This window comes from Bombina bombina, chromosome 6 (genome assembly GCF_027579735.1).
Source record: "Bombina bombina isolate aBomBom1 chromosome 6, aBomBom1.pri, whole genome shotgun sequence".
Lineage (NCBI taxonomy): Eukaryota > Metazoa > Chordata > Amphibia > Anura > Bombinatoridae > Bombina > Bombina bombina.
The window spans coordinates 668,289,633-668,317,503 of NC_069504.1; the positions used below are offsets into that span (position 1 = coordinate 668,289,633).

The following is a 27,871-nucleotide window of genomic DNA, read 5'->3' on the forward strand; positions in this document are numbered from 1 at the left end:
GTACCCTAATGACATTGGCATATTATAGGTACACACTCTGAGAACAGGGCTATAGCTCTGTAACTCTAAGTTGTGTGAAAAGCCCTATACTACGATGCAGTGTCTGTCTAATGTCTCTGTAATGTAACCCAGAACACCCAGCAAATGACATATTTATCTTAAAGTACATGGTAACTTATTTAAAATAAATAAGGAGCAGCATCCAGTTATACAGGCTGGTTAACTTTAAGTCATATGTTCTCTATAAGTTTAACAAAAATGACAGGGTCATCTGGCAACTGAGGAACTCCATGTAATATATATATATATATATACTAATATGGCTGTCACTTAGAATATTACCAAATTTTGTAGTCCCTTTCCAAATCAAGTATAGATATCACAGTTTTAGAATTACACTTGAGCCCTGAGAAATAGTAATAATATAATTCAATATACAAACTACAGTAGCTGTAATACAACAGACATATGGAGACAGGAATCCACAATAAGTGTACAGAAGCTAAAAAAAATTAGAATATTTTCATTTTTGTTGTGGTAATAGGACATTTATGTGTCTGTTAAACACATGCGGAAAAAGCCATAATAACACTTTCTATTTGCTAGAATCAATCTGTAAAATGTTAGCTGTACTTTAGAAAAAAATCATTTTCAAAGGAATGTACCAGCTATGGAATACACTCAGCAAGTATGTTCATGCAAAAAAATATCTCATGAATAACTAACCCAAAATGTTATTTATATTGATATTTAAAATGTGCAATAATTACCTTAGTTATTGTACATTATGCGTGTGACGCCCTGATAAAAGCTCCATCAAAGATAAGATATCACAGTTTTAAAATAAACAGGATTACTATATCTCACTTTAAAGGGGTGACATAACCAAATACATATTGCAGAGCTACTGAGGCACAGACAGATACAGTATATCAGTGAAAGACGAGTGCAGATCTTTGTCATGTATTTTTCTTTCTTTAAAATTAAAGTGAAGGTAAAGTTTTAATATGCTGAATACAGTAATGAATTTGACATTATTTAAATAAGGTAATTGCTAAGTTTTTTCCATTATTTGTTGTTTATGACATAAATCTTTTTCAGAATTCCTTACCGTTCCGATCTTGACTCCTCACAATTGCTATTTCCTTATTTTCTATTTAGTGGCGTATAGAGTGGTCCCACCTGCTCTATACGTGTCTCCAAAGCGCGTTCTTGATGATCCATTGAACTGCGCATGTGCAAAGCGGCAATTTCTCTCACTACTGTGCATGCCTTCTGTAGGAAGCCTATTACGTATTATGGGAAATCCATAATAATACCAATAGGCATGCGCAAAACAGGAGCACTCGTGAAGTCTGAGACGAATAAATTAATCTTAGCGCATGTGCAGATCATCCGGGAGCCGGGTTGAATTTGCGGACCAACAAAAAGTGAGTAAAAACGGCAAAAACTTACTTTAGACTGACAATTAAAAAAAATATGAATTAAACTCATTCATTTTGGGGAACTAATATTATTACAGTTTCACATCAAGGTCACTTTACCTTCACTTTAAAGGGATAGGAAATTCAAAATTACACTTGCATGATTCAGATAGAGCATGACATTTTAAGACACTTTTAAATTCACTTCTATTTTCAAATGTGCCTCGTTCTCTTAGTATCCCTTGTTAAAAAAGGAATATGCACATATCATACACTAGGGGGAGCTGCTGCTAATTGGTGCCTGCACACATTTGTCTCTTGTGATTGGCTAAATAGATATTTCTACTTCCTGACAGTAGTGCAATGCTGTCCCTTCAGCAATGGATAACAAGAGAATGAAGAAAATTTGATAATAGAATTAAATTGGAAAGTTGTTTAAAATTGTATGTTTTATCTGAATCATAAAAGAAAATTTTGGGGTTTACTATCACTTTAAGTTTCTGATTTAGACTTTATTTATGTATTTATTTGTCAGACGCCAGATTATTTTTTCATTCAATATCATACGGCCATTCTATGGAATAGACTGTAATGTTTACACACTTCATTGTAATATATATATATATATATATATATATATATACTGTATATACACACATAGTTATTACACACATAGCAGCAGCTCAGTATAATTTCAAATCAGTTTCACAAGCTTGAAAAGAGCACTTGTCGAAGGCTAAAGTAAATTTTATTTTTAAGAACATCATTTTGGGAACATTAATTTATTACATGTTCAGACTATTCCTTGTATCTGCATAAATAAAAAGAGAGAAGTGCTCAACCTGGGAACGAACAATAGCATAATAGCTTGTTCTATGACTAGTTACCACCCAAGAAGCAGCCTCTTTTTGCTCAACATGTGCCTTTCACAGAGAAGAACTTTCCCGTAGCATATCAGTCTGATCCTGACTTCACAGTACAGTCCAGCACCAAAATACCAGGCAATCCCTCTCTGAACAAGAGAAACAGCAAAACCCCAGACGTACCGGCCTATTGTGGGCCTCGTCAGTGAGGTTTTGCCGTTTCTCTCGTTCAGAGAGGGATTGCCTGGTATTTCGGGGCTGGACTGCACTGTTTAGTCAGGATCAGACTGATATGCTTCAGGTAAGTTCTTCTCTGTGAAAGGTACATGTTGAGCAAAAAGAGACTGCTTCTAGGGTGGTAACTAGCCATAGAACAAGCTATTATGCTATTGTTTATTCCCAGGTTGAGCACTTCTCTCTTTTTATTTATTCCTTGTATCTGACCTGTCAACTATAAAACTGTGGCAGAATTTATTTTAACTACAGCAAGGAGATTTGCTTTGCTATTTAATCTGATGATAGAAATTCATTATCTGAGATTTTGTTTAAAAGATAAAAGCTAGTACAACTAATTGCTTGATTGTATGCTGCTTAAAAGAAACTCCAATAAATGATATCATCCCTTTAAAATTCTACTTTTGGGATTCTTACAAAATAGCTGAGCAAAAATTTAAAACAAAAGTATGGCATCTCTGACAATGATTACAGGTGTACTACATGACACTAATCAATACCACTGCAGAGGAATAAAGCGTGTACTGGCTCTTCCATGCCTAATAGGCACCACTAAACCTCCAGTTCCTTCACCACCAACACATCTGTCAAGCCGCACATCCTTCCAAAGGTCCTTCACTCTCACAATTGTACCCTCAGGGTGAAAGACAGCTGAGAGAGCAGGGAAGGAAGTGGGAACAATTATTTATTTACATTAAGCCTCCCGCCAGCTAATGGAACAAAAATAAAAAGCAAAAGCAAATGGAAAGAATCCTCTAGATGACTACCAAAGAATTTTAGAATATTTCAGCACATAGAAAAACAAATCAAAGATGGCTGCCATAGGACGTCTAATAGTCTAATAGAGGTGGTATAAGTTAATACAGTTTATTTATATATATATATATATATATATATATAAATACACGCACAGTATATATATAAATATATATACACACACATATATATATATATATATATATATATATATATATATATATATATATATATATAGCAATAACATGAATTCAGCTTACTTTTCAGATTGCTTTTATATACCATCAAAACCTTTCTTTCTAACACAACAGTATACACCAAATACATCTCCTAAACATGTCTGAGAAGTTGCCATATTTTGTCCAGAATCTCCAGAATTAAGTACCAGTCTTGGCTATAATTCTTTCTCAAACAAAGATGTAACCCTAAAGGATGCATTGGCCCTCCTCACATAGTGAAACTGGAGCAAAATGCTGCAGACTGCAGCAGACTCACAATAAATATTTTAAAGTGAGGGGTTTCGGGACCAGGGGTTAGATCTGGTTATATGGCTGAAAGTGGAGCTATAGGACTAGGAGTCTGAAAGTGGATCAGACCTGATGTAGGTATGTGGCTGACAGAAGCAATGCAGGTGTGTAGCTTATAGAGAGGTGCTGCAAGGTCAGGAGTATAGTCTGATGGGAGTATGTGGCTTATAAAAAGACTGGAGGTCCTTGTGCTCTGATGTGATGGCTGATGTGGTCATGTGGCTGCTAGGCCTTGGATTCTGATCTGAGGTGTAATGTGGGTATGCGGCTTATAGAGTACAAGCAAGCTAGTCTGATGTGGGTATGTGGCTAAGTGCTGCAGCAGCTTGGGTCTGATCTGAGATCTGATAAGGCCACTTGGCTTAAAAATGGGATGCCTGGTCTGGGGTTTGATCTAAGGTTTGATGTGTTAAGGCTAAAAAGAGCTACATATAAAAGGCAAGAACAATTGTCATGGGTGCAGCATCAGCAAAATCCATCATTTAACCCACATTGTTACATTAAAGCTATCTTGTCAGTCTGTTATTTTATTTAGGGGTATCTCATTGTGAATATTCTCTGGTGTGCTTCTGATACTAAGTTACTTATTAGTTATATATATATTAGTTGTATTATGAGTTGAAAGAAAACAGTTTTTGCTCTTGCGCTAACTCGACAAGCGGAAAAAGCCAAAGTTACAATATCGTGTCCACGCTCACGTATTCCCCCCATAAAAGTCAATGAAGCAAAGAAAGTTTGGGTAAAAAACTAACACCCTACTCGCGCACTAACCCGATTGCATATTATCAAGCACGCACGATATTCTAAATTCAACTTTTTGCACGCACCGGGTTAGCGCTCGTGCGACAACAGTTTACTTTCAACTTGTAATACAAGCGCTATTTGACGTGTGCAAAAAGCTTACTTATAGAAGAGTCAGCGTGTAAGCGGAGGCGTTAAATACGGCTCTACTTTTTAAACAACTTTCCAATTTACTTCTATTATTTAAATTGTTTAATTCTCTTGGTATCCTTAGTTGAAATACATACCTAGGTAGCCTCAGAAGCGGCAATGAACTATTAGGAGCTTGCTGGTGATTGGTGGGTGCACATTTATGCCCATTGTCACTGGTTCACCTGATGTGTTCAGCTCGCTCCCAGCTGAAGAAAGAAAGGATACCAAGAAAATGAAGCAAATTTCATAGAAGTATATAAGAAAGTTGTTTACAATTGTATGCTCTATCTGAATCATGAAAGAGAAATATTGGGTTGTTGTCCTTTTAAAAATATAACTGTGATGGTACTACTGGATTATGCACGATACACCAAAAACCAGAATAGATAATACGTAATGGGGTCACCACATACCGACTCGCCTAAATATGCATTGCAGGGTTATCTGGACCCAGTTAGAAAATAAATGAAACCACATAAGGTGTGGTGGAGATGCTCTGTATAAGTCCTACCCCGCTCCCCCCTCCCCAACCCTTTCTTACTATAACTATTCTCTCTATCCTTTTATTTCATATCTTGACTAGAGTGACAAGGAGATAAAGCTGAGTTTGGCAATAGATTGAAAGGAACCCAAGTATTTTAATTCTATATGTATCAGGAGGCTACCTACGAATTGGTTCCTGGCAGAATTCTGTGGATACTGCTGATTAAGTGTTTGCTGCATTGCCACTCCTTCTTATAGCTCGAGTTTTTTTTTTTGTTTTGTTTTTTCTTATTTGTGTTTTGTTCTCTCATTACTTATTGATTTATGTATGGATGAGCTTTAATCTGTTAATATCACCGTTACACTGTATAACTTTTTCAGAGTTTTGTACCGGATTTACTTTTGTGTAACAAGAAAAATCTCAATAAAAATGTATTTTAAATTAAAAATATAACTGTGAATGTCTTCATAAAACCAACCTTGGCGCGCTGACTGAGAAAACAATGCTAAGTGACGTAAAACAGAGCTTTTAAAACAAGACTTTTTTCCAGAGGAGGGTAAAAAAATGTTACAGCTGTGTGTAACTATTACATGGGTTTACTAAAGTAATCCGAAGTGCAAAAACATTATCTTCTACATGGAAATTAGTATTTTGTTCTCCAAATAAAGACACAATTCGCAATTAATGGTTCATCTGCTTGAGGGTGTCCTTAAAAGTTCAAAGACCCTAAGAAATGTACCCATACACTGAATGTTTTTTATCATAAGAATTCAGCCTTTATTCTCTGTAACAATGTAAACGTCAAGAACTAAATTCATTAGGGATGGTTCATCTGTTACATGTCACTGAGACAGCAGAAATTCCAGCCTTTGTTGCTAAAAAAAAGCAAATGAAAGTACAGTATTATATAACCTATAGAATACTTTATGCACGTTCTTAAAGGGATAGAAAAGTCAAAAATGTTAATAGGTGCATTTCAATTTGAAATAGAAGTATTTTTGCAATATACCTCCATAAGCAAAAATGCTTCCAATAAAAGTTCTTACTGGTTTTCTGTGGCATAGGCACATATCCTATGAGGGTCTGTGCACCAGTATTAAAACACCATGCCTTCTCAGAGGGTTCAGTAGTAGCTTGTATGACACAAATTACATCTTCAGAAGCAATACACACCACAGCCACCTCTCTAAGGCCTAGATTTGGAGTTCGGCGGTAAAAGGGCTGTTAACGCTCCGCAGGCTTTTTTCTGGCCGCACCATAAATTTAACTCTGGTATCGAGAGTTTAAACAAATGCTGCGTTAGGCTCCAAAAAAGGAGCGTAGAGCATTTTTACCGCAAATGCAACTCTCGATACCAGAGTTGCTTACGGACGCGGCCGGCCTCAAAAACGTGCTCGTGCACGATTCTCCCATAGGAAACAATGGGGCTGTTTGAGCTGAAAAAAAACCTAACACCTGCAAAAAAGCAGCGTTCAGCTCCTAACGCAGCCCCATTGTTTCCTATGGGGAAACACTTCCTACGTCTGCACCTAACACCCTAACATGTACCCCGAGTCTAAACACCCCTAACCTTACACTTATTAACCCCTAATCTGCCGCCCCCGCTATCGCTGACACCTGCATATTTTTTTTAACCCCTAATCTGCCGCTCCGTAAACCGCCGCAACCTACGTTATCCCTATGTACCCCTAATCTGCTGCCCCTAACACCGCCGACCCCTGTATTATATTTATTAACCCCTAACCTGCCCCCCACAACGTCGCTGACACCTGCCTACATTTATTAACCCCTAATCTGCCGAGCGGACCTGAGCGCTACTATAATAAAGTTATTAACCCCTAACCCGCCTCACTAACCCTATCATAAATAGTATTAACCCCTAATCTGCCCTCCCTAACATCGCCAACACCTAACTTCAATTATTAACCCCTAATCTGACTACCGGAGCTCACCGCTATTCTAATAAATTGATTAACCCCTAAAGCTAAGTCTAACCCTAACACTAACACCCCCCTAACTTAAATATAATTTTAATCTAACAAAATAAATTAACTCTTATTAAATAAATGATTCCTATTTAAAACTAAATACTTACCTGTAAAATAAATCCTAATATAGCTACAATAAAAATTATAATTATATTATAGCTATTTTAGGATTAATATTTATTTTACAGGCAACTTGGTATTTATTTTAACTAGGTACAATAGCTATTAAATAGTTAAGAACTATTTAATAGTTACCTAGTTAAAATAATAACAAATTTACCTGTAAAATAAATCCTAACCTAAGATATAATTAAACCTAACACTACCCTATCAATAAATTAATTAAATAAACTACCTACAATTACCTACAATTAACCTAACACTACACTATCAATAAATTAATTAAACACAATTGCTACAAATAAATACAATTAAATAAACTAGCTAAAGTACAAAAAATAAAAAAGAACTAAGTTACAAAAAATAATAAAATATTTACAAACATAAGAAAAATATTACAACAATTTTAAACTAATTACACCTACTCTAAGCCCCCTAATAAAATAACAAAGCCCCCCAAAATAAAAAATTCCCTACCCTATTCTAAATTAAAAAAGTTACAAGCTCTTTTACCTTACCAGCCTTGAACAGGGCCCTTTGCGGGGCATGCCCCAAGGATTTCAGCTCTTTTGCCTGTAAAAAAAAACATACCATACCCCCCCCCAACATTACAACCCACCACCCACATACCCCTAATCTAACCCAAACCCCCCTTAAATAAACCTAACACTAAGCCCCTGAAGATCTTCCTACCTTGTCTTCACCATACCAGGTTCACCGATCCGTCCTGGCTCCAACATCTTCATCCAACCCAAGCGGGGGTTGGCGATCCATCATCCGGTGCTGAAGAGGTCCAGAAGAGGCTCCAAAGTCTTCCTCCTATCCGGCAAGAAGAGGACATCCGGACCGGCAAACATCTTCTCCAAGCGGCATCTTCAATCTTCTTCCATCCGGTGCGGAGCGGGTCCATCTTGAAGCAGGCGACGCGGATCCATCCTCTTCTTCCGTTGTCTCCCGACGAATGACGGTTCCTTTAAGGGACGTCATCCAAGATGGCGTCCCTCGAATTCCGATTGGCTGATAGGATTCTATCAGCCAATCGGAATTAAGGTAGGAATTTTCTGATTGGCTGATGGAATCAGCCAATCAGAATCAAGTTCAATCCGATTGGCTGATCCAATCAGCCAATCAGATTGAGCTCGCATTCTATTGGCTGATCGGAACAGCCAATAGAATGCGAGCTCAATCTGATTGGCTGATTGGATCAGCCAATCGGATTGAACTTGATTCTGATTGGCTGATTCCATCAGCCAATCAGAAAATTCCTACCTTAATTCCGATTGGCTGATAGAATCCTATCAGCCAATCGGAATTCGAGGGACGCCATCTTGGATGACGTCCCTTAAAGGAACCGTCATTCGTCGGGAGACAACGGAAGAAGAGGATGGATCCGCGTCGCCTGCTTCAAGATGGACCCGCTCCGCACCGGATGGAAGAAGATTGAAGATGCCGCTTGGAGAAGATGTTTTCCGGTCCGGATGTCCTCTTCTTGCCGGATAGGAGGAAGACTTTGGAGCCTCTTCTGGACCTCTTCAGCACCGGATGATGGATCGCCAACCCCCGCTTGGGTTGGATGAAGATGTTGGAGCCAGGACGGATCGGTGAACCTGGTATGGTGAAGACAAGGTAGGAAGATCTTCAGGGGCTTAGTGTTAGGTTTATTTAAGGGGGGTTTGGGTTAGATTAGGGGTATGTGGGTGGTGGGTTGTAATGTTGGGGGGGGGGGTATGGTATGTTTTTTTTTTACAGGCAAAAGAGCTGAAATCCTTGGGGCATGCCCCGCAAAGGGCCCTGTTCAGGGCTGGTAAGGTAAAAGAGCTTGTAACTTTTTTAATTTAGAATAGGGTAGGGAATTTTTTATTTTGGGGGGCTTTGTTATTTTATTAGGGGGCTTAGAGTAGGTGTAATTAGTTTAAAATTGTTGTAATATTTTTCTTATGTTTGTAAATATTTTATTATTTTTTGTAACTTAGTTCTTTTTTATTTTTTGTACTTTAGCTAGTTTATTTAATTGTATTTATTTGTAGCAATTGTGTTTAATTAATTTATTGATAGTGTAGTGTTAGGTTAATTGTAGGTAGTTTATTTAATTAATTTATTGATAGGGTAGTGTTAGGTTTAATTATATCTTAGGTTAGGATTTATTTTACAGGTAAATTTGTTATTATTTTAACTAGGTAACTATTAAATAGTTCTTAACTATTTAATAGCTATTGTACCTAGTTAAAATAAATACCAAGTTGCCTGTAAAATAAATATTAATCCTAAAATAGCTATAATATAATTATAATTTTTATTGTAGCTATATTAGGATTTATTTTACAGGTAAGTATTTAGCTTTAAATAGGAATCATTTATTTAATAAGAGTTAATTTATTTCGTTAGATTAAAATTATATTTAAGTTAGGGGGGTGTTAGTGTTAGGGTTAGACTTAGCTTTAGGGGTTAATCAATTTATTAGAATAGCGGTGAGCTCCGGTCGTCAGATTAGGGGTTAATAATTGAAGTTAGGTGTTGGCGATGTTAGGGAGGGCAGATTAGGGGTTAATACTATTTATGATAGGGTTAGTGAGGCGGGTTAGGGGTTAATAACTTTATTATAGTAGCACTCAGGTCCGCTCGGCAGATTAGGGGTTAATAAGTGTAGGCAGGTGTCGGCGACGTTGAGGGGGGCAGATTAGGGGTTAATAAATATAATATAGGGGTCGGCGGTGTTAGGGGTAGCAGATTAGGGGTACATAGGGATAACGTAGGTGGCGGCGCTTTGCGGTCGGAAGATTAGGGGTTAATTATTTTAAGTAGCTGGCGGCGACGTTGTGGGGGGCAGGTTAGGGGTTAATAAATGTAATACAGGGGTCGGCGGGGTTAGGGGCAGCAGATTAGGGGTACATAAGTATAACGTAGGTGGCGGTCGGCAGATTAGGGGTTAAAAATTTTAATCGAGTGGCGGCGATGTGGGGGGAGCTCGGTTTAGGGGTACATAGGTAGTTTATGGGTGTTAGTGTACTTTAGGGTACAGTAGTTAAGAGCTTTATGAACCGGCGTTAGCCAGAAAGCTCTTAACTCCTGCTATTTTCAGGCGGCTGGAATTTTGTCGTTAGAGCTCTAACACTCACTTCAGAAACGACTCTAAATACCAGCGTTAGAAAGATCCCATTGAAAAGATAGGATACGCAAATGGCGTAGGGGGATCTGCGGTATGGAAAAGTCGCGGCTGAAAAGTGAGCGTTAGACCCTTTAATCACTGACTCCAAATACCAGCGGGCGGCCAAAACCAGCGTTAGGAGCCTCTAACGCTGGTTTTGACGGCTACCGCCGAACTCCAAATCTAGGCCTAAGCAAGCAGAGTGTTTGAATACTGGTGCACTGCCCCTTACAGGATATGTGCGTATGCTGCTGAAAAACGTGATAACTTTTACTAGAAGCATTTGTGCTAATGGAAGTAATTTGCAAAAATGCTTCTATTTCAAAGTGAAATGTACCTATGCACATCTCCATTTTGACCTTTTCATCCCTTTAATTTGTAGGTTTTATTCCAACTAAACCTTTTTTAATATCCACCACTGCTCAGAACAAAAGTGATTATTATATCACAGTTTTGAGTGATGTATGTTAAAGTGACTGTCAACTTTCACAAATGAAAATACTATTAAAAATAGGGGCACTTTCATTCATGAAAGTTTACATTGAAGTCGTTTTTTTTAAAATACTTACCTCTTATTACTAGCAAGCGTCGAACACCAGAGCAGCGATTCCTCCACCCCCAGGACGTCTCTTCTTACGTCAGAAATGACGCATCCGGCTTCCTCCAATAACGGCTTCCCCCCCAGAGCAAACATTGCCTGAGGCCACGCTGTAATTGGAGGAAGCCGGATTTGTCATTTCCTAAGTAAGAAGAGACGTCCTGGGGCGGAGGAATCGCTGCTCCGGTGTTCCATGCTTGCTAGGAATAAAAGGTAAGTATTTTAAAAGAATGGCTTCAATGTAAACTTTCATGAATGAAAGTGCCCCTGTTTTTAATAGTTTTTTTAAAAAACAGGGCTTTCATTCGTGAAAGTTGACATTCACTTTAACAAAAAGTTAGATAAAATGAATTACACATTGCTAAAAAAAATCAACAACTCTGAAATGTATTACAAACTAATGGCAAATAACTCCTTACAGTAAGCCATAAGAAGCAATCAGGTAGATTACGAGTTATGCGCGCTATAAGGAATTTAACGAACGCAACAAAAGTTGCGTTATTTTACCCTCTATAGCGCAACCATTACAAGTTTTGAAACAGCCGGCTTGTGCGTGCGATATGGTTACGTTGAGCTCTATACCCCACAAAATACAAGCGCTGTTTTGACATGCTCGTGCATGCTTTCCCCAAAAACATCAATGGGGAGAGCGGGTTAGAAAAAACCTAACATCTGCGATCGTGGAATCAAAAGCTCCGTAACACAGCCCCATTGAGGTGTATGGGAAAAAAAGTAACATTTAAACCTAACACCCTAACATAAACCCCACGTCTAAATACCCCTACTCTGCTGCCCCCGTCATCGCCAACACCTACATAATGTTATTAACCCCTAATCTGCCGCTCCCGATATTGCAGCCACCTAAATAAATCTATTAACCCCTAATCTGCCGCTCCCGATATCGCCGCCACTATACTTAAGTTATTAACCCCTATTCCCCTGGACCCCAACATCGCCCACACTATAATAAATATATTAACCCCTATTCCGCCGCTCTCCAACATCGCCGCCACTAAATAAAGCTATTAACCCCTAAACCTCTGGCCTTTGGCTGATTCGAATCAGCCAATAGAATGAGAGCTGCTTAAAGGGACAGTACATTGCAAAATTGTTTTTATATGAATGTATTTTCAATTACTTGTTATACCAGCTGCAGAGTATAAAATTTATGAGAAATTGCATTTTTTGGTTTATTTGTGTATATGAAGTAGCTGGTTTTGTGCTTTTAAACCACAGCCTATTACAATGGGTTGAGCTTCAGGTAATATCAGATCTCATTATATCACTTTTTTGTGCACACACTTGTTTCGTTATCTTATATTTGTCTAGAAAACCAAAGCTCAATAATTAGAGAGAACAATGGAAAATTATCATTTTATTACTTAACTATCATGCCCCCCACTTAGAGTGTAATCTCTTCTGCTGGCTGTATTTATTTAGGCTATTCAATAGAATATACTTCAGTATAGAAACTTTCAGTATAAGTTGGGATAACACAGGCTAAATCAGCTATTTCAAATGCCAAAATAGGGGTAAAGGAGCTACTTGTAAACAATTTAAAACATTCCAGCAGGTAAAATGAATAATTGGGAACAATTTAAAGGGAGAAAATGTTTGGGTGAACTGTCCCTTTAAATCCTATTGGCTGATTTGAACATCCAATAGGATTTTAGCAGCCCAAATTCCTATTCACTGATTCAAATTTTTCAGCCAATAGGAATGCAATGGTACCCCAGTATAAAAGGGGTACCTTGCATTTCAATCCTCAGTGTGCGGTGGACGATCGCATGAAGAGGACCTCCACGTTGGATCAATGGACCTCCGCCTTGGACCTCCGCCTGGACCTCCGTCTTGGACCTCCGCCACCGCAGGGATGAAGAAGATGCCGGTCCCGCGATGGATGAAAATAGAGCCGCCTGGATGAAGATGCTGCCTGGATGAAGACCTCTCGCCGCCTGGATGTCCGGACTTCAGGAACTGTTAGTGGATCTTAAGTGGTTAGTGTTAGGATTTTTAAACTTTTTTTGGGGGGGGGGGGGTTTGTTTAGGGCTTGGGCTTTTCTTAAAAGAGCTTAAAACCCTTTTCAGGGCAATGCAAAAGAGCCCATACAAATGCCTTTTTCATGGCGTGCTTAGGTTTTTGTTAGAGTTAGGATTTTTATTTTGGGGGATTGGTTGGGTGGTGGGTCTTACTGTTGGAGGGTCTTTGTGTTTTTTTTTTACAGGTAAAAGAGCTGTTTAACTTAGGGCAATGCCCTACAAAAGGCCCTTTTAAGGGCTATTGGTAGTTTATTGTAGGCTAGGGGGTGTTTTTATTTTGGATGGGCTTTTTTATTTTATAGGGCTATTAGATTAGGTGTAATTCTTTTTTATTTTTGATAATTTCGTTTGTTATTTTTCATAATTTAGTGTTTGTTATTTTTTGTAATTACCGTAGATATTTTGCAATTTTTATAGTGTTAGGATTTTTTTAATGTGTATTTTAGTTTTCTTTAATTGGTAGTTAGTTTCATTTTAGTTTAATAGTTAAATTAGTTTAATTGTTAGTTTAAACTTAGTTTTTTTTTAATTTGACAGGTAAGATTTAATTTAATTTAAGATAGAAAATTGTAATTTTAATATAAAGTTAGGGGGGCGTTAGGTTTAGGGGTTACTAGTTTAAATTAGTTTTTATGTTATGTGGGGGCTTTCGGTTTAGGGGTTAATAGTTTAATTTAGTATATTTTGTTGTGGGGGGCTTGCAGTTTAGGGGTTAATAGGTTTATTATAGTGGCGGTGGCGGGGAGCGGCGGAATAGGGGTTAATATCTTTATTATAGTGTGGGCGATGTTGGGGTGCAGGGGAATAGGGGTTAATAACTTTAGTATAGTGGCGGTAATGTCGGGGAGCGGCAGAATAGGGGTTAATAAATGTTATTAGTGGCGGCGATGTCGGGAGCGGCAGATTATGGGTTAATACGTTTAATTTAGTGTTTGTGATGCAGAAGGGCCTCGGTTTAGGGGTTAATAGGTAGTTTATGGGTGTTTGGTGTACTTTGTAATACTTTAGTTATGAGTTTTATGTAACAGTACAGTACTGGTCTCAGATTGTGAAACGGATCTTGTCGGTATAGACTGGAACACAAGCTTTTTAGCCTCACCACACAACTCGTAATGGCTGCGCTATGGAAGTCCCATGAAAAAGCGTTAAAACCCGAATGCAAAACTTGTAATCTAGATGAATATGATTTAACTGATAAAAAAAATGAAAATGGAATCAATGACTATTATATCTATTTATATGACAATATATTTATGGTTATTAAAGAGCCAGTTGTGTCAACAAACATGATTCAGATACTTGTTATTTTAAGCAACCATCCAATTTACTTCTATTATCAAATTTGCTTTGTTCTCTTGGTATTCTTTGTTGAAGAGTAAACATAAGTAGGCTTAGGAGCGTTCATATGTCTTTAGAATTCTATTGCAGCAATGTTTGCAACCATGTATAACAAATGATACCAAGAGAACTAAGCAAAATTGATAATATAATCAAATTGGAAAGTTGTTAAAATTTTCATGCTCTATCCAATCCCTTAGGTTTAATTTTTACTTCACCTCGCTGTCCCTTTAATATCAAATAAAAATAAAAAAATATTTAAAAAGATTTGAAAACAATCTATTAACTTTAAAGGGACATGGAACCCACATTTTTTTATTTCATGATTTAGAAAGAGCATGCAATTTTAAACAACTTTCTAATTTACTTCTATTGTCAAATTTGCTTTATTCTCGTGATATCCTTTGCTGAAAAAACATATCCAGATAGGCTCAGTAGCTGCTGATTTGTGGCTGCATATATATGCCTCGTGCTATTAGCTCACCCATGTGCATTGATTTTTCTTTAACAAAGGATGTCTAATGAAGCAAATTAGATAATGGAAGTAAATTGGGATGTTGTTTAAAACTGTATTCTCTACCTGAATCATGAAAGAAACATTTTGGGTTTAGTGTCCCTTTAATGAATTGCTTTGCTTCCAATTCATTGACTATAAATCAAATTGCCTATTTATTTATTTTCCATTTATTTAAAATGTTCCATGTACTGATTTTTTTTATCTGTATAATTTGAATACAGCCTTTCCTAATTATTTAGGGTTTAAGTGACCTTATACTGTCTATTTTTATTTACCAGTGCTTATTTAGTAGAACATCATTGTCACCAACTCTAACAAACTGTTATTATTTTATTATTTAGTGGCACACAAACAGCTTGCTGTAAATAAATAATATCAATAGAACTGGAACAATTGAACAACTATGAATTAACTGCTGTTGCTAGATTTACTCATAGCAGGTACATTTTTCATCTAAAGTGAGATGTAGCCCATAGTGAGTGAATGGAAGGAGGGTAGCGGTTTAAAGTTAGTTGATGCTTATGGGATATAATCATTTGTATTTTCTGGGTATCCAAACTGTACATCCTCTTATGGTCAAGAGGTCAAGAGGAAAAGCATGGGGCTGCAAGTCAAAACTCAAAGCTCCTCATGTTCAAGAGGATGATGCTTTAAGAAGAATGCAATATAATTAGTACTTCTGTAATCGAGATAGTTCACTGCTCTAAGCAATCACTTACTAGTATGTGGATGGTTCAGGAAGAATGATGCACATTAAAGGGGACAGTCTACTCCAGAATTTTTATTGTTAAAAAAGATAGATAATCCCTTTTAACCCACTCCCCAGTTTTGCATAATCAACACTGTTATATCAATATACTTTTTACCTCTGTGATTACCTTGTATCTAAGCCTCTGCCTCCTTATTTCAGTTATTTTGACAGACTTGCATTTTAGCCAAACAGTGCTAGCTCCTTCATCTAGATGGTACCCATGAACTAACACCCTCTAGCTGTGAAAACTGTCAAATGCCCTGAGATAAGAGGCAGCCTTCAAGGATTTAGACATTAGCATATGAGACTACCAAGGTTTAGCTTTCAACAAAGAATACCAAGAGTACAAAGACAATTTGATGATAAAAGTAAAATGGAAAGTTGTTTAAAACTGCATGGCCTATCTGAATCATGAAAGTTTAATCTTGACTAGACTGTCCCTTTAACCCTTTCAGTGCTAAGCACTTTCCCACCTGGGTGCTAAGATTTTTTAAGGTTATTTTTTTTATTTTAATTTTTTTATATGTTTTTAAACTTTTTTTGTGTTTTTTTTTCAGACCCCCAAGACTTACACTGTTGGAAAGGTTAGGCGATTGCCTTTCCAACAGTGAGTCTTGGGGTTCTGTAGCTGCTTAGATGCCTGAGATACAGGCTTCTAAGCAGCATGCTCCCTGCTAATAAATAAATAAAGTTGCACGGTGACGTCATCACGTTATTGCGCGTGGCGTCACCGTGCATCACGTGAAGCCCCGGTGATGTCTGTCACTATGCAGGCCCGATCGCCGGGGTAGAAGCGGGTTGCAGCCCCCAGATCATCATCTCCCTCAAGGTGGGAGAGTGCTCATGACGGCTCTGATCCGTCATTAGCACCAGAGTGAGAAACTCTGTGACGGCTCAGAGCCGTCATTAGCACTCAAAGGGTTAAGTATATAATTTAATACAAAATGGAAAGAAAAAGTAGCATTCCTTAAAGGGACACTGAACCCACATTTTTTCTTTCGTGATTCTGATAGAACATGCACTTTTAAGCAACTTTCTAATTTACTCCTATTATCAATTATTCTTTGTTCTCTTGCTATCTTTATTTGAAAAAGAAGGCATCTAAGCTTCTTTTTTGGTTCAGTACTCTGGACAGCACTTTTTTATTGGTGGATGAATTTATCCACAAATTAGCAAGAATAACCCAGGTTATTCACCAAAAATGGGCCGGCATCTAAACTTACATTTTTGCATTTCAAATAAAGATACCAAGAGAATGAAGAACATTTGATAATAGGAGTAAATTAGAAAGTTGCTTAAAATTGCATGCTCTATCTGAATCACGATAGAAAAAATTTGGGTTCAGTATCCCTTTAAGCACTCTAGAGGAACACAAAATTAGATTAGTCCAAAAGAGAGGACACACAAAGAAAGGGAGGGGTTCTAAATCCTCACAACAATATGAGGGGACAAAAGGGAAAATTAAAACTTAACATTTATTATATAAAAAAAAAATGTTTTTAAAAAAGAGAAATTTAAAACCACATTAAAAACACTTAAAAAAGAGAAATATAATATACAGGGACATGAAAGGTCCAATTCACAGTATTGTATCAATTCATGCAGAGAACACCTATACAGTCTAATAGAAGGTCTAATACCAGAAAGCTTCAAAGGAGGTCATTCTCCCCATTATATAGTGCAACACGAAACACAAAAAAACCCTAATGAATAGTCTACCGCTGACTATAATATCTCCCTAAGGAGAAGCACAAAAATAGGGATTGGCAAACTGCTAATCTCACGTGTTGCTCCTAAACAATTATTTAAAAAACACTGGGTATTCCTGTCCTAATCTGGTACTACAAAATCATCTAGTATAGGGTAAAGCATATAGAGCAAATAAAGTATAACTGCAATACAATACCAAAGGCCCCTGGCCAGGACCTAATCAAGTCACAAAACGCCTGACGCACGTTTCTTTGATAAAGCTGGAAGCGAAACGTGCGTCAGGCATTTTGTGACTTTATTAGGTCCTGGCCAGGGGCCTTTGGTATTGTGGTTCTCCTTAGGGAGATATTATAGCACAATTTTCAGGTGTGCTTTACAGCAAACCATTTGTGTAATGTTATATTTTTATTAATTAAATATTTGTTTGTTAAATGCAGTGAACTGCATAAAACAAATACATAATAAAAATTTCAAATGAGTAGTAGAATTCTTCTTTATTTTCCCTGTCCCCTGTATCACGTGACAGCCTTAAAGGGGCAGTTAACGCTAATAGTATAGGCTTTTTATAAATTTAGTCTTTATTGGTGAGCAATTGCTCCTTTAAATACACCAACACAATGAAGTTTGCAAAAGATTTTGGCACCAACTGGCTGTTGACTGATTGCCATCCTAACTGGGCATACTAGTGTCCCTAGTTGCCTTAGAGGAGTATTCTGGCGGCCATATTGCTGCTGCATTGGAACCATATGCAGCAGCCGAGCACATCTGCTTTTTGTTGAGCAGCTGCAGACAGAGTATGAGTGAGATAAGCAGAATTCCTGCATGAGGCGCTGATCTCTGCTACACGTCTCGCCTCCAGGAGAGATGTGGCTGGAGGGATCTTCATCTGCAAAGCCTCCTGGCAGCAAGAGGCAGATAAGAGGCCTACTGAGAGGGTGATAAAGATGGGGGAGGTATTTAACCCTTCAGTGAAAGCAATGCTGTGTATATAACCTTATGAGCTGTAACCACCACAGAAATAAGCCAACAACCTGCTATACTTATTCACATGTATATTCTTAACCATTATTGTAAAGGGAAAATCTAGTGTAATTATAAAATGCTCTCATTCGTTACAGTATTTCTTTTATATTAAACAAATGATACTTTCTGATTTGTGTTTAAAGGGACAGTCAACCATAGAATTGTTATTGTTTTAAAAGATAGATAATCCCTTTATTACTCATTCCCCAGTTTTGCATAACCAACACAGTTATATTAATATACCTTTTACCTCTGTGATTATCTTGTATCTAGGAACCTTCTTCCACCCCCTGTTTACATGACTGTGACTGATTATTATCTATTGTCTTAAATTTAGCATTGTATTGTGCTAGATCTTAAATAACTTTCTGTGCCTGAACACAGTGTTATCTATATAGCCCACGTGTACTTTCTGTCTCTTTGTGTTGAAAAGAGATTTAAAAAGCATGTGATAAGAGGCAGCCCTCAAAGGCTTAGAAATTAGCATATGAGCCTACCTAGGTTTAGTTTAAACTAAGAATACCAAGAGAAAAAAGCAAATTTGATGATAAAAGTAAATTGGTAAGTCAATTAAAATTAAAAGTCCTATCTGAATAATGAAAGTTTAATTTATACTTGACTGTCCCTTTAACCTCGGCAAAGTCATTAAACAAATGGTTAAAGGGACAGTTAACACTAAAATTGTTATTGTTTGAAAAGATAGATAACGCCTTTACTACCCATTCCGCAGCTTTGCACAACCAACATTGTTAATAATATACTTTATAACATTCAAACCTATAACATTTCTGCCTGTTTCTAAGCCACTATAGGCAGCCTCTTAATCACATGCTTTTTTTTGCTTTTCACAACAGGAGACTGCTAGTTCATGTGGGCCATATATATAACATTGTTGTCACGCCCGTGGGTTCTGCACAACACAGTTAAAATGCAAGGCAATAGATATTAAATCAGGGGGCCGTCAAAAAAGGCTTAGATACAAGGTAATCACAGAAGTTAAAAGTATATTAATATAACCTGTTGGCTGTGCAAAACTGGGGAATGGGTAATAAAGGGATTATCTATATTTTTAAACAATAAAATATTTTGAGTTGACTGTCCCTTTAAAGTTGTACTTACAGTTACAATACATTGCTACTTCTGAGCAGGACACAGCGAACCACCAAGAGGGTCATAAGTACCAATAAGTACCAATTACAGTCTGTGATCTGCTCAGGAACAGCACACAAGCCAGACATGTGATTAGTTTCTGTCACCTTTGCAGAAGTTAAACATAAAAGGCTAAATTACAAGTGGAGCACAAAAGTTAATGCAGGGTGTCTTAAGTTGCTCTCGGACCCGAGCTAAAAATAGTGCACAATCTGGTATTATAGTAAAAATGGTTTACCAGAAAATCTCAACATAGCCAACATTTGTTTCACACATCATATAATTTAACGGACAGTGCAGGGAGCACTAAATAGGAGTGAGCAACACAAAATAGCAATGACAATATTTGCTCTTTTGGAGGAGATTTGACTAAAAGTGTTAACAATTAAAAATATGCGCAACAAAACACATGAATTATATATTAAACTAATGTATTTAACAGATTTTCTTGTGTCCCCCCCCCCTCTCTGATATATTGTAACATTGTCTCCTCTCATACAAATGGTTTTAGTGTTGTAAAAATAAAAACTGAGGTTAGAGGTGACATGTTTTGGGTGAGTTTGCTTCTTCTTGTAACCAGTTGATTAATAAAAGGCCACAAAATATAAATTCAACTGTAATTCTCCAACATTCATGAAAGTAAAATTCTTAGAGAATATGATGAGACCTGTTAGAGAACTTCTGAAATGCCCAAAAAATGCCCAAAAAATGCCCATGTTCAGCCCACTCGCTAACTCCGACTCATTTTATGCAAAATGGAATATGCTTTAAATGTTGTACCATTTGACACAATTCTAACTTCATATATTTAAATGAATATTTATATTAAACACAATTTTTACCTGTGTACTTTTAATAGGAATTTTCATTTTGCTGCATATTTAGTAGGATTCTAATGTCAACTAATAATATTATTTTAATGTGAATTTTATGTTTTTTTATTTTGTACTTTTAATGCAATTTCTAAACTGCTCATTTTATTATAAGAATATAAAAATTCACATTGCGGGGACAATTTATCATACTGCGAGCGGACATGATACGATCTAGCGTATCATGTCCGCCGCAGCAGAAACAGGGGCAATAGGAGGAGGAGCTTCTGCACATGCTCAGTACAATCTTGTTCCCTAGAAAGTGTGAAAATAAAAATACTGTGCAAAATTTTGATAATGGAAGTAAATTGGAAAGTTTCTTAAAATTGCATGCTCTATCTGAATCATACAAGCTTAATTTTGACTTGAGTGTCCTTTAAAGGGACACTGTACTCAAAAGTTTTCTTTCGTGATTCACATAGAGCATGCATTTTTAAGCAACTTTCTAATTTACTCCTATTATCAGATTTTCTTCATTCTCTTGGTATGTTTATTTGAAAAGCAAGAATGTAATTTTGGATGCCAGCCCATTTTTTGGTGAACAACCTGGGTTGTCCTTGCTGATTGGTCAGCACCAATAAACAAGTGCTGTCCATGGTCCTGAATCAAACATTTGCTGGCTCCTTAGCTGAGATGCCTTCTTTTTCAAATAAAGATAGCAAGAGAGCGAATTAAAATTGATAATAGAAGTAAATTAGAAAGTTGCTTAACCCCTTAATGACCACAGCACTTTTCCATTTTCTGTCCGTTTGGGACCAAGGCTATTTTTACATTTCTGCGGTGTTTGTGTTTAGCTGTAATTTTCCCCTTACTCATTTAATGTACCCACACATATTATATACCGTTTTTCTCGCCATTAAATGGACTTTCAAAATATACCATTATTTTCATCATATCTTATAATTTACTACAAAAAAAATGATAAAATATGAGGAAAAAATTGAAAAAACACACTTTTTCTAACTTTGACTCCCAAAATCTGTTACACATCTACAACCACCAAAAAAAACATATGCTAAATAGTTTCTAAATTTTGTCCTGAGTTTAGAAATACCCAATGTTTACATGTTCTTTGCTTTTTTTGCAAGTTATAGGGCCATATATACAGGTAGCACTTTGCTATTTCCAAACCACTTTTTTTTTCAAAATTAGCGATAGTTACATTGGGACACTGATATCTTTCAGGAATCCCTGAATATCCATTGACATGTGTATATATTTTTTTAGAAGACATCCCAAAATATTGATCTAGGCCCATTTTGGTATATTTCATGCCACCATTTCACAGCCAAATGCGATCAAATAAAAATTTTTTTTCACTTTTTCACAATTATTTTCACAAACTTTAGGTTTCTCACTGAAATTATTTACAAACAACTTATGCAATTATAGCATAAATGGTTGTAAATGCTTCTCTGGGATCCCCTTTGTTCAGAAATAGCAGACATATATGGCTTTGGCTTTGCTTTTTACTAATTAGAAGGCTGCCAAATGCGACTGCGCACCACACGTGTATTATGCCCAGCAGTGAAGGGGTTAATTAGGGAGCATGTAGGGAGCTTCTAGTGTTAATTTTAGCTTCAGTGTAGTGTAGTTGACAACCCCAAGTATTGATCTAGGCCCATTTTGGTATATTTCATGCCACCATTTCACCGCCAAATGCAATCAAATAAAAAAAAACACAAAATTTTTCAAAATTTTAGGTTTCTCACTGAAATTATTTACAAACAGCTTGTGTAATTATGGCACAAATGGTTGTAAATGCTTCTCTGGGATCCCCTTTGTTCAGAAATAGCAGACATATATGACTTTGGCGTTGCTTTTTGGTAATTAGAAGGCCGCTAAGTGCTGCTGCGCATCACACATGTATTATGGCTAGCAGTGAAGGGGTTAATTAGGTAGTTTGTAGGGAGCTTGCAGGGTTAATTTTAGCTTTAGTGTAGAGATCAGCCTCCCACCTGACACATCAGACCCCCTGATCCCTCCCAAACAGCTCCCTTCCCTCCCCCACGCCACAATTGTCCCCGCCATCTTAAGTACTGGCATAAAGTCTGCCAGTACTAAAATAATTTTTTTTTTTTTTTTAAATAAATAAATTTTTAGCATATTTACATATGCTACTTTGTAGGATCCCCCCTTAGCTCCCAACCTCCCTGATCCCCCCCAAAACAGCTCTCTAACCCTCTCCCTCTGCCTTATTGGGGGCCATCTTGGGTACTGGCATAAACTACCTATTAACCACTAAACCGAGGCCCCCCCACATCACAAACACTAAAATTAAAATTATTAACCCCTAATCTGCCGCTCCCGACATCGCCGCCACTAGAATCAACATATTAACATATTAACCCCTAATCTGCTGTCCCTAACATCGCCGCCACTATACTATATTTATTAACCCCTAAAATTGTAGTTAGCTTAGGGTTTATTTTACAGGTAAGTATTTCATTTTAAATAGGAATTATTTAGTTATTAATAGTAGGTTTTATTTGAGATTTATTTTAATTATATTTAAGCTAGGGGGTGTTAGGGTTAGACTTAGGTTTAGGGGTTAATAAATTTAATATAGTGGCGGCGATGTTGGGGACAGCAGATTAGGGGTTAATAATATTTAACTAGTGTTTGTGAGGCGGGAGTGCGGCGGTTTAGGGGTTAATATGTTTATTATAGTGGCGGCGACATTGGGGGCAGCAGATTAGGGGTTAATAAGTATAATGTAGGTGTCTGCGATGTCCGGAGCGGCAGATTAGGGGTTAATAAATATAATGTGAGTGTCGGCAATGTCTGGCACGGCAGATTAGGGGTTAATAAATATAATGTAGGTGTTGGCGATGTTGGGGGCAGCAGATTAGGGGTTAATAAGTATAATGTTGGGGCGGCAGATTAGGGGTTAATAAATATAATGTAGGTGTCGGCGATGTTGGGGGCTGCAGATTAGGGGTTAATAAGTGGTTCATGTTAGGGTGTTAGGTGTAAACATAAAATGTGTTTCCCCATAGGAATCAATGGGGCTGCGTTACTGAGCTTTATGCTGCTTTTTTGCAGGTGTTAGACATTTTCTCAGCCGGCTCTCCCCATTGATGTCTATGGGAAAACCAGCCGAAACCCCAAGGGAATAAGGCAAAGGAGAACCAAGGAAACCGAAAGGTCCCCTAATACAAAAAGAACACCTCCACGAGTGAGCCCAGCTCACAGAGGCCCAAAGGGGCCCAAAACAGAGAAAGGAGGCCACGCCTATACCAAGCGAAACCCGGGATAAGGCCGTGCACAGAGTCAGAACCGCAAAGTCCTCTCAGTGTCTGACTATAGAATACCAAAGCATCTGACCATGAAAAAGTGTGTAATACACCCAGGTGAAAAACCCCAAGTTTGAGAACACAGAGTCCATAATAGGACGACACAGAGGGTACTTGCGAGGAAGAAGAAGCAGTCAAGCAAGAAAAAGACCGCAAAAGCCACCCCCAGACAGAGGGCACGTTCCAGGCAACCTAAGTCACCAGACCTACATATAGGTCCCTAAAAAAAGAGGAACACCAAACCTCCATCGAGGCCCCCCTGGAAGAAGAGTATAACCTCAGATCCCGAAGGAAGAGTAAACGCTCTTCTAATCAATAGAGAAAGTTGAAGGAAAATCTATACTCTAGCAGACTAATCTAACAGGATAGACACAACAAAGCTCACACATTCAGAGGAGACTGCAACCAAACGCAGCTCCTTAGACCGCTCAGCCATCCTGACCTGCAGACCCACACCCAGCTGGATCAACTCAGCCTCAGGGATCCAAGACAGGGGAACAAAAGAAACCTGAACAGGTACAGGAACAAGTGGAAGGATAGCACAGCCATCCTCACAGAGTACAAATACAATCCGACTCTGAAACCAGACAACAAGGCCATAGACATAAGGATCTATCAAATAAAGGCCCAACAAGTCTGTTTGGAGCTAGCAAGACCCCAGGGGGAACCAATCCCTCCAGGAGAAGTCCCAAACAAGGACTCTATCTTCATAGGGAGGAGAATATCCCTAAAGAAAAGGGATGATGCTGGAAGGGCAACAACTGTCCACAAGGCCCAAAATCCCCGACTAACAGGAAGAGCAACACAGACGTCCTAGAAAGGACCCCCCTACAAGTAGCTTGTTGAGCAGAGGCACAGCCAACCCATTCGCCTTTCTAGCAGGGAATCCACGGGAACACTGGCAAGCTGACCAGGGCAATGCAACCCTAAGGTGCACCAGAAATTGGACATCCAACACCAGCAGCTGGGTATGAACCAACCACCCTTGAGGCTCAAGCCACACAGTCAACCACCAGATGACAGGGCTACTTTGTGACAAAGAGTAAAAAATACTCAGAGAACCTGGCCAACCATGACCAGGTCAGGTAGATGTAGCAAGGACATAGCCCAAGCTTTCACTACCGTGGAACACCCCGAGCAGCCCTGAGATCCAAGATTCCAAAACCACCCAAGACTGGGTTAGGGAAAAGGTGCGAAGCTTCAGCAACCGGAAGTCTCAGGGAGAAAAACAGGTCCGGGTACCCAATAGTTCAGGCAAACCTTACCCTAGAACTAAACACCCCAACTGGCCAAAAAGCAGACGCAAGGGTATGGATGCATATCCAGAAAATCCAGATAGAGAGAGAACTCGAAAGCCCCGACCAAAGGAAGGAACCACCCCTAGCTAAAGTCCAACACTCCAAGGAGCAAGGCTAGAAGTTGTATGAAGATACTTCTCAGAGCCTCAGGACGACCTATAAGGCTATAAGGACTGAAACAATCCTTCCCACTTCACGGACCCACAGGTCCTCTCGAATGCTTAGTTGAACATGAAACAACAATGATAACCTGAGCGCCACGTGTCTGAACAGCTGCAAGATCGTAGGGGAAAAAACAGAAAACAGATAGTTTTAACACAGGACTAACATGTCCAAAACAACTTCCGAAGAAGTAATAAAGAGTATCAATCCCAGAAGGAAACAAAAACAAATAAAAGACATCCCATCGGATATAAATAAAATATAAGGCAATCCAGAGGCTAACGCCCAAAAAGACACAGGTCTACCTGCAGGACCAGCCAAACGGAGCCCTATCGTACAAAACTGGGAAAGATCTCAAACAAATGACAATCAGGAGATTACTTCATCCCCACATGTCTAATGAGGTGCACCATTCGAATTATCAGACTGAAAATCCCTGTATCTGGTAACGAGAGGGTCATTCAATAACTAAAAAACATGTCTGAGCAACATGCGAAGGTGCGCAATCCTGTAATGAAAGGCACAACACGCAGGGACAGATACACCCTCAGGGAACTGTAGAGACCCTCCCCAAGGCTGAAGGCTGGGACAATAGGGCACAAGCACATTCTCAAATAAACGTCTGGACTCTGCAGACGAACAATCGCCAACATTATGTGGAAGCGAAAACGTGCTGCAACCTCTGGGGGAAACACGCCACCTCGCATGAAGGAACCATAAACTGGGTTACTCGCATGTGCAAAAGTATGACTTGGTAGGGAACACGCCTCTCAGAGGACAGGACCCCCAGAGGCGGATAGCTCAGCAGTCCCTTGATTCCCCGAGCCCGAGGAACCAGCTCATTACGCGGTCGGGAATGCGGAAATGGAAAAACGGAACATAGCCACGCCCGAACAGAAGGTGAACGAACAGTCCAAAAAAAGCTTGCCCAACCAAAAGGCCGCGTCACTTCCAAAGGCCTCAATGTTCCAACCACGAGCCCAGTAAACATCACACATAAGCAGGTTGAATCACATAACAAACATGATTATAACCCCCCCCCCCCTTGTTCAATAACCCTCCTCAGGAGATATTAACCCTCGATTCCAAGATACTAAAAGAGACTCACTGAGACCCGCAAGGTGGTAGCCTCTCGGGAAACATTCACATTACAGTACATTGACAAATAAAGTAAAATAAAACGATCTTACTGGAATCTACGCTGTGGAACAGGAACACAACCCTTCAAGTGTGACGGATAGTAGCATCGCCTCCACCATGGACTTGAGAGAAGAAAGCAGGAAGCAAAGCGAAGTTCGACAACGCTGATTGCTTGAGGAGCTATTAATATGAGTCGGGATGGTTTCGCAGAAAGAAACTCCCTGCATCTCCAGACTCTAACTTTCATCAAAGCCCTCACTGAGAAACTAACAGGACTACTTAAAACTCCTGTCCCATGCCGAAGAGTACTACCCTCCATAAGAGACAAAAACAAAAATTAAAAATTCTGACACTTCTCTGCCATCCTTCTGGGACGAAAGGCAAAGAATGACTGGGGGATGAAGGGAGTGGGAGGAGTATTTAAGCCTTTGGCTGGGTTGTCTTTGCCTCCTCCTGGTGGCCAGGTTCTTATTTCCCAAAAGTAATGAATGCAGCTGTGGACTCTTTCCATTTAACAAGACAAAAACCCTTATTACTTGCGCAGAACTGTTAACACATCACTTGTAATCTGGCCCTCAGAAAGATAAGTTGGCCCTACTAGGGTTTAATACTGCAGGACTACCTTACCCATCTCATCTCTATACTGATCAATAATCTTGTTGGTATATACAATGAAAAAATAATACTATTGCACTTCAGACATAGGGGTTGATTTATGAAGCAGCGGATGCTGCTTCCGACCCACTCTGCTTCAGGTCCGCCTATAGCTCCAGTTAAGTAGCAGCGGTCGTAAGACCGCTGCTTCTCAACTCATCTGCCACCTCTGAGGCGGCGGAGAGCAATCAGCCCTATCGGATACAATCGTGTTGATAGACACCCCCTACTAGTGGCTGATTGGCCGCAAATGTGCAGGGGTTGGCATTGCACAAGCATTTCACTAGAAATGCTTGTGCAATGATAAATGCTCACAGTGTATGCTGTCGGCATTTATCGATGTGCGGCGAACATTGTTAAATCGGCCCCATAGACAGAAAGTCTGACAGACATATAAAGTTAGATAGAAGATAGATTCATACATTCATACATACATAAGTATATACATATATACATACATACATGCACACATACATGCACACATACATACACAAATACATATATACATACATACATGCACACATAGATACATAAACACATTTTTCTAGCTTTAGTATTCACTCATGTCGGTTGCATTTTTCTTTTGTTTTTTTGACTCCCAGGCAGTAAAGAGGTTTTTAATTAGATGTTAATTTTGCCAAGAAAGGCGATAACAAATAGGCTGGATCAAGTCGGATGGGTGCGTGGGAATACTATGTGGTTCGTCCCACAGCTGTACCACACATTGCTTATTTATATGGATCAGCAATGCTAGAAATATTACTAAAGTTATACCAAGAATATGGGCGAGAGTTTCATCTGCAAAGAGCCTATACTTTATCGCAATTGCTTTGTAACTTATAACACTTG

At 38.6% G+C, this 27,871-nt stretch overlaps 1 protein-coding gene and 1 long non-coding RNA gene across 2 annotated transcripts in view; one reads left to right on the plus strand and one right to left on the minus strand.

The window, feature by feature from the left end:
- Window positions 1–27,871, minus strand: part of ADGRA2 (adhesion G protein-coupled receptor A2) — a 415,622-nt gene that overhangs the window by 270,093 nt on the left and 117,658 nt on the right. The gene's annotated exons all lie outside the window — the stretch shown is intronic.
- LOC128663428 (uncharacterized) overlaps window positions 1–27,871 on the plus strand; it is a 109,197-nt gene that overhangs the window by 36,260 nt on the left and 45,066 nt on the right. Inside the window, exon 3 of the long non-coding RNA XR_008402866.1 lies at window positions 1,162–1,430. This is a non-coding gene — a long non-coding RNA (uncharacterized LOC128663428). The remainder of the gene's footprint in view (window positions 1–1,161; window positions 1,431–27,871) is intronic.